Source organism: Miscanthus floridulus, chromosome 14 (genome assembly GCF_019320115.1).
Source record: "Miscanthus floridulus cultivar M001 chromosome 14, ASM1932011v1, whole genome shotgun sequence".
NCBI lineage: Eukaryota > Viridiplantae > Streptophyta > Magnoliopsida > Poales > Poaceae > Miscanthus > Miscanthus floridulus.
The window spans coordinates 23,197,793-23,217,671 of NC_089593.1; the positions used below are offsets into that span (position 1 = coordinate 23,197,793).

Consider the following 19,879-nt stretch of genomic DNA (forward strand, 5'->3'; position numbering starts at 1 on the left):
CCCTTAAATTCATCCATTTCCAAAAGGGCCCTTAGACACGTTGTGAGGTGACCATAATAATTTCTCACTCCATGTCTTTCCATGTAAAAAGAGTTAATTTCTAGAAAACCTAATTTGAAATATTAATGTTTTTGTTTTAAGATTTAAGAAAAAGGCAGAAACGAATGAAATTGCTTGATCAAACACGACCTTCTCGGTAGCCGTGTTGTCGGCGTTGTGGCGGTGGCGGGAGATGGACGTGGATCTGGAGTCGTCGAAGCTGTGTGGGAACGACGACGGCCACAGGAGATCGGATCCGGAGAAGGTTGCGGGTGAAGGGGCTAGCGGCGGCGACACCAAGAGGCAGCGCCAGGGCAACAACGACCACGACAGCGCTATTGGGATCTCGATGGACGACGGCGGCGAGGAGGCTGAGGAGGAGGAGGAGGAGGACGGCGACGAGGCGGTGTGTCGTGGTTGGGAAGTGCACCGGAAGAATTGGCGGCTCATGATGGCTGGCCACGGCGACACCTGGTCCTTCGACGCGGAGAGTACGTATTCACTGACAATCCCTCTCGCTCACCGTTCCTCGTCTTCTACTCTTCTCTTTTCATGGTGAATTTGCTGAAACTGGCCGTACACAATTCAGCACATTTTTCGATGCTTATAGATAGACAGTGTTTTTCAGCGAACAAACAGTGTTTGCTTGTCTTATGAGTCGTACTATTTCAACAAACGAACGATATTTTTCTCTCACAACAAATCAGCGAACAGTACTTTCAGCCATGGCTTTTTAACGAAGCGAACATGGCCTTAAAATGCTGGCGACTACACGTTTGCTGAAATCCTGTGTTGCTTTTCAAACCCGTATCAAATGTGCCTTGTAATCCCATATCAAATGTGCATAGACAGAAGAACAACAGGAAAGGATTTTAGTCCCATATCCTACTCCCACATGATGCATGACTCACTGGAGACTGGACTGACAAATACGTGCCCTGTTTTTTTTTTCTAATTAATCAGCGGCGTATGGTCCCATGCGCTACACAGACGGGCCATTAGTGCTGCCAACCTCTGCTGGGCCTTGCGACACTATGGAGGTCTACTTCGTCAAGGTGACTGAGATCAAAGCTGGCCTCCAATGGCCACTGGATGTCTATGGTGATGTCGCCGTGCGCGATTCCCTGGATCACAAACGCAACTACCTCTTCCGTCGCGGAAGGAACGAGTGCCAGACCCTCAGCTCACCCCAGGCGGTTTTTAGTTATCTCTTTTAATCCTTGATTGATGCATGGTAACGAAGTTTTCAAAAAAGCATACTTGACTGGAAGTCAAGTTAATTGGTGAAACTCGGTTACTTATCCCCTTTAATCCTTGATGCGAGGTCAGAATGTGTCCACCACTGCTCTGTATATGCGCGCATTCGTACATTCGTCATTTCATCCTACCATTCTTTGTAGTTTCACTGTAATTCATCCAAAAGGCCTTCAGTTCTAATTTTCTAATGCACCTGCAGATGAATGAAAATAATTAAGTAGCAAAAGGGAATGGGGATCCTAAATGCACTTGAAATTCACTGCCTTTAATTTGTGCGTGCGCGCATGCATGATTCACTCTTGGAACTCAGAGGCCCTAGCCGCGCGATCCTGCTGTGGGACGAGCCTGTTTTCGAGATCGACCTCAAGGTGAAGCAGAAGCAGCAGGGCAAAGGGACGAGCTCATCATCTGAAGACGACGCCATTCTGTACCTGGACGTCACCGGATACAGAAACCTTTCTTACAAAGGCAAAGTCAGCTACGCCCTGACACAGGTGCTCTCAAGCAAGCGCAGCACGGTGGAGGTGAGGTTCGCGCACCTCAAGCGCTCCATCGAGGCCACCGTCACCGCCCGGATCGTCAAGGGGTCAGGCAACCTCAGTCCTCAGCGCGCGCCTCACTGCTTTCACCACGAGTATCGGCGGCGGCGACGACGTCGCCGTGCTGCTCGACTCCCGAGGCCACAGGGTGTCTGTCTCCGAGGACGGGACAGTTGAATTGCGGCGCCGCGTCGTTGTTGTGGAGGAGCAGGGGCAGCTCAACTTTCGCTTTAAGGCCGTGCAGCTAGGGGACGCCGACGCTCCCGAGAGCAGCAGCAGCAGCAGCGCTCGTTTTGAGAACGAGATGAAGTTTCCAGCCAGGTCGGCCCACACAAGCGAACGTTACCTTCAGATTGGGTCGACAAGGCTGCATTTGTTGGTCGCCTCGCCTGGTCATATCTTCCATGATCGATCAGCTTGTTGTCAGATCAGATCATAACACCATGGTATTGCTTTGGATGGAATGGACTGAACCGTTCTGGCACTTTGCATCTTCTTCATCGTAATAACTTAATCAATGTGCTTGTGACCTGATATATGCATGGTGTGTGGTAGTGCTTTTGGCTTTGAATAGTGTTCATGACGATTTGTTCCATGCATATATATTCTACTAAATCGCAGTGCTTGATTTGAGAAAGATCTATGCCTAATTATATAGGGTCTGGTAGTGTAAAGCTCATATGTCACTTAGATCTATATATGCCGTCTTATATGCTTCGTTAAACGCATAAATAAAGAGATGAAAGAGCTCGAAATGTATCTTGTGTTTACGTACTCCCTCTATTCCAAAATAGGTATCATTCTTACTTCTTAAAAAGTCGAACACTTTTAACTTCGACCAAATACCAAAGAATATTAATATTTATAATATATAATTAGTATCATTAGATCGTTGAATATATTTTTATAATAAACTTATTTGAAAATATAAATGTTGCACACATTATTTACAAATTTAGTTAAAGTTGAGAAAATTTGATCTGCACGTATTTTATAACGACTTGTGTCAGGGACGGAGGGAGTATTTCATTTGACCCGTCCAAAACTGAAGAGTGAAATATGGTAGCAGCCTAGCAGGCCCTTCATCCAGACGTCCAGTTCAATTCAGATTTTAGAATACAAGTGGGACTTGGGAGTATACCTCTCACCTCTTGTTCAATATTCGATCTTGATTTATCTCTTTGATATGTACTGTTGCTTTTTTTATAACAAAAACGACAATCATATTATATATATATATAACGGACATGCTAGCGCCTAGACGTTTGTTTAGGAGTGCTAGAGCTAGACGGTATCACGTCCTTAAGAAGCGGAGACGCCTGTTTTCGTGCGCCCCGTCAGCATGGATCCCACGCTTCTTCCCGCCCTATCATCACACTCGCTCTGCTTCGCCTGACCGCCACGCGCCCGCGCCTGCGTGGGTCCCAGTCACTGTAACACCCTAAATCAATTATTAAAACATGTCATGAGCATCATATTTATGTGTTAATGCATGTGATAAAGTATGTAGATCAATTTCTGTAACTCAAAATGATCAATAAAAATATTAAACGAAAGTTAATTCGATAGTTCATGCATATCAAGTAGGGTTTAAAATTATTTTTTATTAAGAAAAAATACTATAGAACATGTGTGCGATACTTAAATAAAGTTGGAAGTGCAAACTTTGTAGATGACAATGAAATGCTTGCTGTTGAAAAATAATATTGCTTAGTAATATTTTCAATAGCTTAGAAATGCAATTTGAAATAGAGTTCAACTAAAAAAACTTAGAAAAATTTCAAGCTTGTGCACAGCTAGATATTGCTATGTTTAGCAAATTATTTTGAGAGATTGGGTTAAAGGGTGGTGTAGTGTTATAGTTCGATTTGGTAGTCTCATATGCCATCTTGATCATGGTGGAGATGGTTTGGCTCCTGAAGCAACCGTTTAGTTGTTTGGGGCGCTTTAAAATTCGTGCGCGTCACATGTCTCGGGTTGCTGGGCGCCATGTGCGCAGCCACCGCGCCGCGTAGATGCAACTAATCATGACTGCTAATAAAACACATACATAAGGATTCACTACTAGTAATGCTTTTCGCAAAAAGAAAACCCAGCAAACCATAAAGCTTATCATATCCTTTGGAGTTAGGAAATTATTCTCACTAGTCGGGTAAGTCTTGCGAGTACGTTGTGTACTCAGGATTTATTTACCCCTGTTGCAGGTGCAGCTTGAGGAGTGGTTGTTGTGTGGAGGATTCTTCTGGTGGGCATAGACAGGCCCGTGTATCTTATCATTGGATGTTTATTTCAATTCCGCTGTTTAAATTCTGTACTCTGAACTTGGTATTGTAATAATGTATTTTTGAGACTCTTGTTGTATAAAATGGACTAAGTATTGTAAATTCGTTCTCGTTATTGGATTCTGGGTGTAAAACGTGGATTGTTCGAGTTCTCCCTTGGGGTGTGCTCGATGGAACTATCCGATGTAGCCAACTTTCGGGGTGCTTAGTGTCTAGCGGAAGACAAACGCCTCTGAAGGTATGTTATTTCAGACGATTCTGACATATGTGGTATCGAAGCCAATAATGTGTCTACGAGTTTAAAAGTTCTTTTCAAAACCTAAAATTTGACCAACAAAAGCTTTGCGAAAAGTAGGATGTGATAAAATTATGTAAATAAGTATATGCCCTATCAATATGGTCTATCTAAGATAGCGGCACTGATTTTATCTAATTAATTTTCTATAGGTACACTAACTTACACTGCGTAAGAATTGTTTAGCAAGCGGTGAGTGTGCGATGTGCTAAATTTTTTTACGAATGCCGCTATATTCCGGCTTGAGTGAACGGGTAGGTCGATGCATGCATCATGAAAAGAGAATCTTGCTTAAACTAAACTCCCCTCACACGTATAATTTGGATTAGTGAATTGCTAGGATAACCAAAAAGAATGCTTTAATAAAAACTTTATCATTTCTCTAAGTCTTGTTCCTAATCTGGAGGGTTGTCCCTAATGGTTGGTTCTTATCTGTATATAGATGAACCTGAGGTCGGGTCGAGGGAGTACCAGCACTGGGGCAGACCAGGGTGATAACGGTCGCGGTGAGGAAAATGGCAACACCAATGCGGACAGCCATGAGGCCCCACTTCTGGCTCCTCCCCTGCCACCACCACCTCTGATGACCCATGCGAAGATGATGGCGGAGATGCTGGCTACTCAGCGTGAGTCTGCCCGTGCCTTGGAGATGCTTACCCAGGCTATTGGTGGTTTCGTCCGTGGAGGCCCCGATGGCAACAGCGGGAACGGGGGTGGTGCCTGCGCTCCTACGGGGCCCTATTCTTACCAGGACTTCCTGAAGACACACCCGCCCATGTTCATGCTAACTGCTGAACCTCCATATGCGGAGCATTGGCTTCGTATTCTAGAGTAGAAGTTGCAATTGCTCACTATGACTGAAGAGCAGAAGGTGTGCTTTGCCGCACAACAACTTCTAGGGTCTGCTAGTGTGTGGTGGGATACTTTCAAAGCCATGCAGCCAGCGGACCACCATGTGACTTGGCATGAGTTTACCACTGCTTTTTGTGAGTACTATATTCCCGCTAGTTTGCTGAATAGGAAGTTGACTGAGTTCCTAGATTTGAAGCAAGGGAGTATGACTGTGATGGATTATGTGAACAAGTTTAACCATCTTGCACAGTATGCTGGGACCCATGTTGACACTGATGAGAAGAAGAGGGACCGTTTCTACCGCGGTCTCTCTTGCATCTTGCAAAAGGAGTTGTACACTGGGGGATATCAGACTTTTAGTGCTTTGATGAATGTAGCCATTGCTATGGAGGAACTTCAGTGTGATTCTCAGGTGGAGTGGAAGCGCAAGTAGGTGATCACTGGATCTTCTAGTCACGCATTGGCTTAGAAGGTACAAGTTGTGAGGAGGGTGTCCTATCACTCTTCGGGTGGACAGTCGTCTCACCAGACTCACCAGGCACCTCCCACTTAGTACTGTGCACCTACTTAGCTGGTATAGCAGCCTCAGGGATAGCAAGTTCTTTCTCATCAGGGATAGGGGAACAAGCCGAGTGTTTGTTTCAAGTGTGGCAAGGAGGGCCACTATGCTCAGGAGTGTCCACAGAACCATCCTGCACAGTCTTCCTAGCCTTCAGCCAACTCTCATCTGGTCAAGATGATGATTATCAAGAAGAAGGTGCTCGTAAGCCTCTCTGGACAAGTCAACTTCACTCAGGCTAAGGAGATTTTGTAGAATGAACCTATGATGGCTGGTATGTTTACCATTGATTCTCACCCAGCATATGTGTTGTTTGATTCTGGTGCATCACATTCATTCATGAGCATGGGGTTTGTATAGAGGCACAATATATCTCTTATGGCTATTTCTATTGCCTATAGAATCAGTACTTCGGTTGCGTAGTTGTGCGTTAATACTTGGATGGACATAGTTAGATTAGTGCTAGACACTCACACTTACCTCCTCCAGTTCATGGTGCTGCCTAGACAAGGAATAGATGCAATTCTGGTCATGAACTGGTTGCGAGTTTATGGAGTAGTCTTGAACCTTAAGCAGAGAGTTGTTGAGTTACGGCTTCCTTCTTCCGAGGATAGGATGTCTCTCCTTATGCCCTCAGATCTAGCCTTACTAGTTGTTGCTCATGTTGAAGGTTCTTTTGATCTTGCTTCTATTCATGTGGTCTGTGAGTTTCCAGATGTCTTTCCTAAAGATTTACCTAGGTTGCCACCGGATAGGGACGTGGAGTTTACTATTGAGTTAGAACCTAGCACTGCTCCTATTTCATGGCATCCCTACCTCATGGCTCCTAAAGAACTAATAGAAATGAAGAAGCGGTTAGAGAAATTATTGGAGAAGGGCTTTATCCGTCCTAGCTCTTCATCATGGGGTTGCCTAGATATTTTTGTAAAGAAGAAGGACGACACTCTTCGGATGTGTGTGGATTACCGCCCTCTTAATACAGTAACCATTAAGAACAAGTATACCTTGACTCGTATTGATACTTTGTTCGATCAGTTGGCTGGTGCAAAGGTGTTTTCTAAGATTGATCTTCGTTTGGGTTATCATCAAATTAAGATCAGACCACAAGATATATCAAAAATAGCTTTCTCTACTAGGTATGGGCTTTATGAGTATCGAGTCATGTCTTTTGGTCTCACCAATGCTCCTGCATTCTTCATGTACATCATGAATTTAGTCTTTATGCCAGAGTTGGACAAGTTTGTAGTGGTGTTCATTGATGATATTTTGATATACTCCAAGAACAATGAAGAGCGTGCACAACATCTTCGGATAGTATTGACTCGGTTAAGGGAACATAAGTTGTATGCTAAATTCAGCAAGTGTGAGTTTTAGTTAGATCGAGTGCAGTTTTTGGGACATATTTTGACACCTGAGGGTATCTCTGTGGACCCAAGCAAGGTGCAGGATGTGTTAAATTAGAAGTCTCCAAAGTTAGTGCATTAGATCCATCAGTTCCTTGGTCTTGCTGGTTATTATCGATGCTTCATTCCTGACTTCTCCAAAATAGCCCAACCAGTGACTAAGTTGCTCCAGAAAGATGTCAAGTTTGTATAGACTCTAGCTTGTGAAGAAGCTTTCCAAGCTCTGAAGCACTTTCTTACCACTGCTCCTATTCTCGCCCAACCAGATATTGATAGGCCATTTGATGTGTATTGTGATGCCTTAAGGACTGGATTGGGATGCATGCTTATGCAGGATGGACGTGTGATAGCTTATGCTTCACGTCAGCTAAAAAAGCACGAGTTGAATTATCCCACCCATGATTTAGAGCTGGCTGTAGTTGTGCACACTCTAAAAATTTGGAGGCATTATTTGTTAGAAAATAAAATACATATTTATACGGATCATAAGAGCCTCAAAGATATTTTCACTCAGTTCGAGCTGAACATGAGGCAACGGAGATGGCTAGAGCTAATCAAGGATTATAATTTAGAGGTTCATTACCATCCTAGAAAAGCTAATATGGTAGCTGATGCTTTGAGATGAAAGTAGTATCAAGTTGAAGAAACTCCTTTGTCTCTCAACCATGCGGAGGTGCTAGCTCACATTGCTCTAGTCTTAGATCTACTTGAGCAAATTATTATCGAGCAAAGGCAAGATCCTTAAGGAATTCCTCACATTAAGAAGTTAATCACTGAAGAACATGGTCCACATTTTAGTATTGATGATCAAGGTGTAGTGAGGTTCAAGATCAGATTGGTTGTTCCATCAAGTGAGGAGCTTAAGAGAAAGATTTTGGATGAAGCTCATAACTCCAAGTTATCCATCCATCCAAGAAGTAATAAGATGTATCATGATTTGCATCACTTGTATCAGTGGCCAAATATGAAATAGGACATTACCAAATACATCTCAGAATGTGACATTTGTGGAAGGGTTAAGACAGACCATATGCATACACCTGGATTTCTACATCCCTTGCCTATCCCTATTTGGAATGGGAGGATATTTCCATGGACTTTGTTGTGGGTTTGCCCTGCACGACAAAGGGGTATGACTCTATTTGGGTCATTGTGGATCACCTTACCAAGTCCATTCATTTACTCTCGGTGGATACAAGGTATTCAGCCAAGAAGTATGCTAAGTTGTATTTTGATCGGGTTGTGACCCTATATGGAGTTCCTCTTACCATTATTTCCGATAGAGGGTCAGTCTTTGTCTCTCATTTTTGGGAGCAACTTCATAAATGTCATGGTACTAGTCTCCTCAAAAGTTCAGCTTATCATCCGCAAACTGACAGTCAGACAGAAAGAGTCAATCAGGTACTTGAGGATATGTTGAGGGCTTATGTCATCTCTTTTCTAGAGAGGTGGGACGAATGCTTGACTCTAGTTGAGTTTTCTTATAATAATAGCTATCAAGAAAGCATTTGTATGGCACCTTTTGAGGCCCTGTATGGCAAGAAATGTAGAACACCTCTTAACTGGGTTGAAGTGGGTGATCGTGGTTATTTTGGACCTGATTTTATCAAGGAAGCTCGAGAGCAAGTTAGTGTTATTCAGAGTCATTTGAAGGCAGCTCAGAATCATCAGAAAACTTATGTGGACAAGTGAAGAAGACCCTTGCAGTTTGAAGTTGGTGACCATGTGTACCTAAAGGTATTCCTGGTGACAGGTGTGCATCGGTTCAGAGTCCGTGGAAAGTTAGCTCCTCATTATGTCGTACCTTATAAAGTTTTGGAATGATGTGGTTCAGTTGCTTATCATCTCCAACTTTTAGATATCTTGTCAGCAGTACATAATGTCTTTCATGTTTTCCAATTAAAGAAATGTGTACGAGTTCCTGAGGAAGTGATGGAAATTAAAGGACTCCCTCTCCAACCCGATCTTTCTTATATTGAGCATCTTGTTAAAATCTTGGATGAAAAAGAGAGAGTTACTAGAAACAAAGTGGTGAAATTTTATAAAGTCCAGTGGCAAAACCATTCGGAGGACGAAGCAACTTGGGAGCTGGAGAGTTATATTCTGGAGCATTATCCCCATATTCTCCCCGTTGTATCAAGGTAATAGTTTATGTTAAAAGCTCACTCTTACGCCTTTTTCCTACACTAGGCACTCACACAAAATCTCGAGACAAGATTTTGTTTAAGCGGGGGGGGGGGGGGGGGGGGGAAGAGTTGTAACACCCTCGATGTTACACCCTAAATCAATTATTAAAACATGTCATGAGCATCATATTTATGTGTTAATGCATGTGATAAAGTGTGTAGATCAATTTCTATAACTCAAAATGATAATGATCATAAAAATGCTAAATGAAAGTTAATTCGATAGTTCATGCATATCAAGTGGGGTTTAAAACCAATTTTTATAAAGCAAAAATAATATAGAACATGTGTGTGACACTTAAATAAAGTTGGAAGTGCAAACTTTATAGATCACAATGAATTGCTTGCTGTTGAAAAATAATATTGCTTAGTAATATTTTCAATAGCTTAGAAATACAATTTGAAATAGAGTTCAACTCAAAAAAACTTAGAAAAATTTCAAGCTTGTGCACAGCTAGATATTGCTATGTTTCGCAAATTATTTTGAGAGACTGGGTTAAAGTGTGGTGTAGTGTTATAGCTCAATTTGGTAGTCTCATATGCCATCTTGAGCATGGTGAAGATGGTTTGGCTCCTGAAGCAACCGTTTAGTCGTTTGGGGCATATTAAAATTCAAGCGCGTCACATGTCTCGGGTTGGTTGGCACCGTGTGTGCGGTCACCGCGCGGCCTCCCCACGCCGCACACATGGCCGTGTCTCACGCAATCACCCTGTGCCGCCACGCTGGGTCGGTCGGGCCACCTGGGCTTGGTCGAGGCTGGCCGCAGCGAGTTGTTGGCCCCACACCCAGCTACCCTGCCTCGCGCTACCGCCATTGGTGCCGCCATGGCCGCACTGCACTGCTATTGCATCATCGTGCTACCGACCAGCCTTGCATCATGATCCTGCCACTAGAATCGCATCATTGTTGTGTCCATGCCTATCCGCTATAACCCTACACTGCTGCCGGCCTAGTTCAAGGACGCTGCTGCCACGCGCATGTGGCCGAGCCGCTGTCGCCATGTCATTTAAGGCACTGCGGCCGCATGGGCCATGTTGGTCGGACACACACACACCTTGTCTATAGCACTTGCAAGTGGGTGTCTTGATTGCACCGCTGGCATCCCGCCAAGGCAAGGACAAGCCGAGCCCACCTGATGTGCCCTGTGTCTCTCTCTCTGCTGCCGCTGTCGAGCCACGCCATTAACTTTGTCAAGGAAAGATCACCTCAAGTCGATTCATCGCGTTGTTGGCTCTGTCACACAACTAATGAGCTACCCGTCCCCACCCCACCTTGAATGGCGCCTAGTCAAGCTCTAATTTTGGAGTTTCTTCTACCGCCGTGCCGATAAGGCCACGTCCGACCGTGGGTGTGCGTAGCTCTCCCATCGTCCCTCCCGGGCCAATTCACCTGCACCACTAGCATCACCTTGACTCCCTCTCCACCTAGCGCGCCTTAGTCGAACCGCTACCACCTCCCCTTCATCGCTGACATGACCATGTGAAAGGGTTGAGATGGCGACTAGAGGGGGGGTGAATAGTCTTTTCTAAAATTAATCGCGTTGGCTAACCGAAACAAGTGCAGAATTAAGACGATCGGTCTAGCCAAGACTACACCCCTCTATCTATGTTCACTAGCATGTTTCAAAGATACTAATTAATCAACAAAGGTGCCGGGCTAGCTAGAGCTCACCTAACCAATTCTAGGAGCAAGGTCACACAAACCTATGCCACTAGTACTTTAAGCAACAAGGAAGCTCCTACACATGCTAGTAAGCAAAAGCACAAAGCCACCTAAGCTCACTAGCAATGCTCAATAACAAGGCAACCAATGCCAAATTAGAGAGCGTAATTACATAGCTACACAAACTAAGCAATGTGACTAACAAGGTTACACAAACCAAATTAGCCACGCATGGGAGCTACTTCTATGCTACACAAGCAAGAAGGTAACTAGTAAGCTACACAAGCTAACTAATTACAAGAGCAACAACACAAGCTTAATGTATATGAAAGTAATAGCAAGCTTGTGTAATAGGGATGCAAACCAACGGGAAGAACAATGTTGACATGATGATTTTTCTCCTAAGGTTCACGTGTTTGCCAACATGCTAGTCCCTGTTGTGTCGACCGCTCACTTGGTGGTTCGGCGGCTAATTAGCATCACCCGCTAAGCCCGCACGTCGGGCACCGCAAGAACCTATCCCTTGAGTGAGGGTAGCTCAATGACACACTTTACTAAAGTTGCTCTTCGCGACTCCCGTCGGGCGAGCACAATGCCCCTCACAAGCTCTTCTTTGAAGCGCTGCACAAGCTTCTTGCAGGCTTCGACGGAGAACACCACCAAGCCATCTAGGAGGTGGCAACCTCCAACAGTAACAAGCACCACCAGCTTGCAACTCGATCACCTAGTACCACTTGATGCAACCTCATGATGCAATCGCACTAGAATCGCTCACTCACACAATCGGATGATCACTATCAAGTATGTGTGAGATGGAGGGCTCCCAAGCACTACTACACAAGCCACCAAGGCTCTAGTGTGCTCAGCTACCGACCCAAGGCCGACCATGGCTTCTATTTATAACCCCACAAACAAATAGAGCCGTTACCCCTTCACTGAGCGTTTTTTGGGCCGACCGGACGCAGCACCGGACGCACCAATCGTGCATACCGGACGTGTCCGGTCGCTATATCGGACATGTCCGATAGCTGCCAGACCGCCACGTGTCTAACCATTGCCTCTAATGACACTCTAACACGACGACAGGACGCTCAGCACGAAATGACCGGATGCTCACCCGCTGCGTCCGGTCGAGTCCAGTAAGCCTCCAGGGCCGACCGGACGTGACAGTTAGAAACCGACCGGACGCTGAGCCTTAGTGTCCGATCGAGTCCAGTAAGCACCCACGGACGACCAGACGTGTCCGGTCACACCGTACCGGATGCTGCCAGCGTCCGATCGACCGCTCTGCCGAACACTACCTTTTCTGCTTCACACCGGACACGTCCGGTGTGGCGACCGGACGCGTCCGATTGCTAAGTACGCTGCCAAATACCAGACGTGTCCGGTCACCATACCGAACGCGTCCGGTCACTCTGTAACTAGCGCGACTCACTCGTTTTCATCACCAACTTCTTCTCCTTTGCAAATGTACCAACACCACCAAGTGTACACCATCATGTGTATGTGTGTTAGCATTTTCACAATCATTTCCCAAAGGATTAGCCACTCAACTTGCCACGCCACTCGATCCTAGCGACGATGCAAAGTTAGATCACTCGAGTGGCACTAGATGACCGATATGCAAACAAGTTTGCCCCTCTTGATAGTACGGCCATCTATCCTAAACCCGGTCATAAACTTCTCTACACACCTATGACCAGTGAAATGAAATGCCCTAGGTTATATCTTTGCCTTGCGCATTCCATTCCATCTCCTCCAATATTGATGCAACACATGCACCAACATGATCAACAATGATATTATCCACTTCATATCATCATGTGATCATATTGGTTCATCGATCTTGACTCCACTTGCTCTTCACCATTACCATCATCCATCGGCACCAAGTCTTGCTCAAGCTTCACCACCACGCGGTCCATCACTCCAAAGCCTTTGACTTGCCCTTCACGCTTGCAACCGGTCCATCAAGCCAAGTCTTGTCTTGATCTTCTCCACCTTGATCACATGACTCAATGTCATGTCTCATGTGCATTTAAGCTCCTTCAATATCACATGTGTGAGCTTTGCAACATCTCCAAGCCATTTTCACCTTCATGGCATATGTTGCTCACACACATGTACCTGTGGACTAATCACCTGTGTATCTTACATAAACATAATTAGTCCACCTAGGTTGTCACTCAATTACCAAAACTAAACAAGGACCTTTCAATCTCTCCCTTTTTGGTAATTGATGACAACTCTACAAAGATATGGAAATTAAGCTCTTTTGGATTCATGTTGCTTGCCCAAGCAATTTTACCATGTGAAAATGATTTTGGACAAGTACCACAAACCCGAAATAGTAGTATTAGCTCCCCCTACATATGTGCTAGAGTGTTTGATTTGAAGCTCACACATATGCATAGATTAAAAATGTGGGAGAGTAAATACTACAAAATAATGCTAAGATGTATAGAATAAACCTTTGAAGCGTGTATCAATCGGAGTTGCACCTTTAAGTTCATCCTTAGCTCCATGGTTAGCTAGACATCACTTGGCAATAAAAGCACTAGATACCTTGTGAGATCAACATTAAAAGCAAGGTACTAGCATTACTTAAAAAACATACCAAGTGTCTAGCTATCATCCTATGCATGCTAGTTATCAAATCATCATTCAAGTTCTACAACTAGCATACACTACACAAGCATGCATATTGAATTTGAAAGCTTATGCAATGCAAGCAAGCACATAAATATGCACATATCAAATGCAATCAATCAAAGTTCATGAGCTTGCTCCCCCTACTTGTGTGCTTCTCTTGTCCAAGAATTTTGATCCATCTTTTTTCTCCAATGTTGCTCCCTCTTTGTCCATGTTCATGTCCAACCTCTATTTTTATATCTCATCTCTCCCATTGTACAATCTCTCCCCCATTCAATCAAGCTTTCATATCTTTGTACAATCTCTCCCCCTTTGTCATCAATTTTTATAAAAGGTGTGCTTCTCATTTATGCAAAGGTATGCATTTGGGGTAGATGGTTGAGGCTTGAATCTTGCATTTTTGATGGACATCACTTGATTGTTGGAATGACATCACTTGATTGTTGGAATGACACCACTTGTAGATACCACTTGTAACTCATACCACTTGTATTTTGTGTAAGGCTTCTTGAGATACCACATATAGGATCTTTGATCTTGATACCAATTTGTGTGACACTTCCCTCTATGTGATAGCATGGGTCATCCATTTGATACACTTGAGCTCTTGTAGGTGAGGGATGCATTCTTCATTTGACGATCACTTAAAGTTGAGGATCACTTGTGGAACCATCATCTTGCATGATTGATACTATGTATAGATACCACTTGTAGGAAGTGAATACCATTTGAAAGAATCTTCTAGTATGGAACCACTTGTTTGATTTATCAATAAAGACCATTTCTTGAATATTTGCTATCTACATGAGTACCACTTATAGGATATCACTTGTGAGTTGATCTAGACATCACTTATGAAATCTTGATGAAATACTTGAGTCTAGATATCACTTGAAACATACAAACTAGATATCCATTTGCATTGTTGTCTTGTGCTTGTACTCTTATCACTATCATGAGCTTCTATGATTGACTTGAACTAAATTGATTTGCCTAAGCTTCCAAGTCTGGTTTGAACCAATAACAAGCTTCTTCACACATCTTGCAAGAGTTATCTTGCCAATGTTGTACTTGTCACTTGTTAGCAATCCAAATTGAGTCAAGTATTTGGGTTTACTAGCTCATAAACAAATTCATATACTAACCACTAGATCAAGTAATCATTCAAACAATAGTGGTAGGCTATGAATTTAAACATTTCATTTGTTATGCATGATCCTGTGAAGCATGTACTATATGCACTAACCGCATACTAGTAAGGGATGAAATGATCATGCACATTACAATGATACCTTTGCTATGTTGGAGTAAAGGATAGTCACATAGATTCCAATTCATTACTCTAATAGTAATGTGAGATCCAATTATAAGCTTGGTGAAGACCAATAGATACCATGTTGAATTTCATTCTTCACCCATATGAAATGAATACCACTTATGATCAAGTGCACTTTCTTGTTGTGGTTGGCTTGCTTTATCTTTTGATCTTTGCTTACATGAGAGTATCAATTTGAGAATACCACTTGAAATATCATGATTAGCTCTCTTTTGGGTGTTGCTGGCTTTTCTTGATCAACTCTTTTGTTTGCTTCAACTAAGCATCTCAAATGTTCCTCGGATCACCACTTCCATGTTAGCCTTCCAAGTACCACACTTGGTTTACCTACACATAGGCAGCAAGCCCCTACACTAGGGAGAAGTGACCTCTCTCCAAGAACCATTCTTGACACTCACTTGAAATAACTTGATTGATTGATCCAAGTGATGGACTTAACTTGATGAGTAAACTTGATTTCTTCTTTAAGTCCTTTTCTTTCTTCTTGTTTAAGTTCTTTTCTTTCTACCAAATGATTTCCAATAGTCACTAGAACTTAACCTTCAACTTCATCTTGAATTTGATCTTGATCTTCCAATTTGAGTACCAAATATATACAAAATACACTCCACAATCAAATGGTCTTGTACTCTTTTCTTGTCATGCTTTTAGATCATCTCAAAACCAAACTTAGGTACCTCAAACACTTGTAAACATGTTTCCAACTTGAGGACCTTTCACTCAAAGTGACTCTAGATCAATCCAACATTTGTCACTTTTCTAACAGATTTTGTACCCTTCAAAGAAATAAGCATATCTCCCAAAGTACAAATCCAAATACCACTAAATTTGGTGGAGGTGTTCTTTACTAAGTTATCTAGCAACTGTAACAATTTGAGCTTCATTTGAATTCTAGACTGCTGCCATATATCAATTCTTCCACCATTGCTACATGCTGAAAACAGCTGCACTATAGCCAAGATCTACTCCAAAACCGAAGCATTTCTTATCCAATTCTCATGAAAATTGTACAGCATCTTATACAATAAGTCTAGAGCATGTACACCAATTTTTATGCCAATCCAATAAGTTTTGATCACTCAAACATGGCTAAGTTCACAGCTAGCTCAGATTTTGCAATATAGGACAGATTTCAACACTTGAGCTATTCTTCATCAAATATGAATCAAACTTGAAGCTAACTTGTTTGAATACTTCCATAAGACATATATCCATTCAAATCACTTACTAAATGTCATCTCATGAATTTATCCAACACAAATCAATCCAAACTTGATTACTAAGCAATTATCCATCCAATCATCTTATAGCAAGCAACATTGCATATTTATCCAATTCAATCAACTTATATGCACTCAAATGAAATGATCAACAAGAGATATACCTTGGTTAGATCATGATCATCCAACTAGCAAGTTTCAACTCAAATATTTGCAAGCCATCAAATAATCCAATAAATCACCACAACTTGAATAAGACACATGTATGTTGTAGCACATTTGGACTTCATTCAATTTGTCATGGCATTGGGATAATGATGTGCACTAAGCTTCATAACTTGATTCGACATATGATGAACAATGTGAGATTAATTGAATCAAGTCTCCAATGCCGATGGTACCTATAAACAATCATCCACTTTTTGATAGTACCCAAACAAGTTTGGGTCCTCTCAAGTTAGGAGCAACATACTTAGGCAATGCCTTAGTATGAGTAGTGGGATGTTTTGCAATAGCAACCATAGAGGTACCATCACCATCCTTCCTAAGCATATTATTATTAACAATTAAAATAGGCTTAGAAATATCACCTAGGGGACATAAATGTGCCATATGTTCTCTTTCCTGGCATGAGTAGCACTTTCTCTTTGATTGAGCCTTCTCTTCTTTGCTCATGTGGTGCTTCCCATTGCCTTGCCTCTTATGAATTTCTTGAGCCTTCTTCTCAAGCTTGGTAGGACACTTAGAGACAAAGTGTCCCATACTTCCACACTTGAAGCACTTGATGTGAGCATAATCTTTATTCTCATCTTCATTCTTGCTCATCATCTTGGCATCTTGAGTTTGCATTGGATGCCTTACCTTTTCACCCCTTCTTGTTTTCTTCTTCTTTATCATCAAGTCACCACCATCTTCATGGTTGATCTTGATTTAAACTTGGGGTGTCTTCTCTTGCTCAACTTATGGCTTTAGTTGAGGCTTCACTTGTTGCTTCACCAATTACTTGGTTGGGTACATTGAGGTAAGATGACCCCAAGTGCGGCACTTGAAGCACTTCACATGCCTTAGCCTCTCTTCTTCTTTCTTCAACTTGACCTTTTCTTCATTGGGGCAACCATTTGCAAGATATCCCACTTCATGGCACTTGAAGCACATGAAATGAGAGAGCTTCTCTTGTTCTTGCTTCTTCATTTCTCTTTCATATCTTCTCTTGCCCCATCTTTTGCCCTTGATCTTGCTCTTGTTGAAGCTAATGCCACTTGTGTCATTGCGGCTTTCTTGATGATTGACTTTGCTAGTCTTGAAGCCGACTCCACTCTTGTCACCAAAGTTTCTTTGAGTCTTCAACATATGCTCAAAGGTGACTTGAGAGTTGTAGCACCTCTCTAACTTGTTGCTCAATTTCTTCACTTCACTTTTGAGCTCAATGTTCTCCTTTAAAATGTTAGTCTCACAAGACATGGAAGTAGAACAAGCATATACATGTGAAGAGCATGGTATATCTAATAAATCATCACAAGAGGTGGATACATGCTTCTTGCCTACATCACAAGGGTTAGCAATAATATGTGATTGATCAATTGACCCATGTGATGAACTCTCATTATTTTTAAGTTTCTTTGTAAATACTTTAATGAGAGAAGCATGTTGTTCTAATAATTCATCATGAGATGCAAGTAGTGTCTCATGATTCAATTTTAGCTCATCAAGTGAAGATTTATAAGCATCAAGTAATTTCTTATGCTCTTCACAAGAGTTCTTTAGAAATGAGTTTTTGTTTTCTAATTTCAATGTTTAAGCTTCTCATTTTCTAAAGACATGGTCATGCTAGCAAGTTTACTAACAAGCTCATCATATGAATCAATATGATCAACCACATTATCATTTGATACCTTGGTGTCACCTTGTGACATAAAGCAATGTGGTGATGTAGTTGGAGAGCTTGTAGTAGCATCTTCATCATGACTTGGGCATGAACCATCATTACCAACAAGTGTGCATGGGGTAGCATCATTATTTGCAACACTTGTGGCGTCATCATCAACCTTGTCAAGTGAACTTGTAGTGGATCGATCATCATCATCATCACTTGACCATGAGGTGGAGCAATCTTCCACAATCACCAAATTGTGGTTATGCTCAACACACTCATGCACCTCCTTCTTTGGCTCATCCTCCTTCTTGAATTTGTCATCATCCCATGTGGAGGAATCACCGAAGGTTTTCTTGATGGACTCCCATATCTCACGAGCGGTCCCCTTGTAGTTTACTTGCTTCATCAAATCAAAATGTAAAGCATCCAATAGAAAACAACAAGCATGTGCATCAAATTCATAGAGGACTCTTTGAGCTTTGGTTAGAGTTCTATGATCCATGACATGGGTAAGACCACTAGTGACAACCCACCAAAATTTAGGTCCCTTTGCATGAAAATGATCAAGCATGTGATTTTTCCAAAGTGCAAAGTTTGTGCCATAAAAAATGTGTGTCTCACAAACATCTAGCCCATTAGACGCCATCCTCTCGGGTTGGTGAAGACCACAAATGAGAGATCGGGCTCTGATACCACTTGAAAGGGTCGAGATGGCGACTAGGGGGGGTGAATAGTCTTTTCTAAAATTAATCGCGTCAGCTAACCGAAACAAGTGCGGAATTAAGACGATCGGTCTAGCCAAGACTACATCCCTCTATCTATGTTCACTAGCACCTTCCAAAGATACTAATTAATCAACAAAGGTGCCGGGCTAGCTAGAGCTCACCTAACTAATTCTAGGAGCAAGGTCACACAAACCTATGCCACTAGTACTTTAAGCAACAAGGAAGCTCCTACACATGCTAGTAAGCAAAAGCACAAAGCCACCTAAGCTCACTAGCAATGCTCAATAACAAAGCAACCAATGCCAAATTAGAGAGCACAATTACTTAGCTACACAAACTAAGCAATGTGACTAACAAGGTTACACAAACTAAATTAGCCATGCAAGGGAGCTACTTCTATTATATACAAAAGCAAGAAGGTAACTAGTAAGCTACACAAGCTAACTAATTACAAGAGCAACAACACAAGCTTAATATATATGAAAGTAATAGCAAGCTTGTGTAATGGGGATGCAAACCAACGGGAAGAACAATGTTGACATGATGATTTTCTCCCGAGGTTCACGTGTTTGCCAACACGCTAGTCCCCGTTGTGTCAACCGCTCACTTGGTGGTTTGGCAGCTAATTAGCATCACCTGCTAAGCCCGCACGTCGGGCGCCGCAAGAACCTACCCCTTGAGTGAGGGTAGCTCAATGACACGATTTACTAAAGTTGCTCTTCGTGACTCCTGCGGGACGAGCACAATGCCCCTCACAAGCTCTTCTCCGGAGCGCTGCACAAGCTTCTTGCGGGCTTCAACGGAGACCACCACCAAGCCGTCTAGGAGGTGGCAACCTCCAAGAGTAACAAGCACCACCGACTTGCAACTCGATCACCTAGTGCCACTTGATGCAACCTCACGATGCAATCACACTAGAATCGCTCACTCACACAATCGGATGATCGCTATCAAGTATGTGTGAGATGGAGGGCTCCCAAGCACTACTACACAAGCCA

The 19,879-nt window shown here is 42.7% G+C and overlaps 1 pseudogene; it reads left to right on the top strand.

Annotated features, from left to right (window-relative positions):
- The first annotated feature begins 231 nt into the window (after positions 1 to 231).
- Positions 232 to 19,879, top strand: part of LOC136503188 (uncharacterized) — a 122,674-nt pseudogene continuing 103,026 nt past the window's right edge.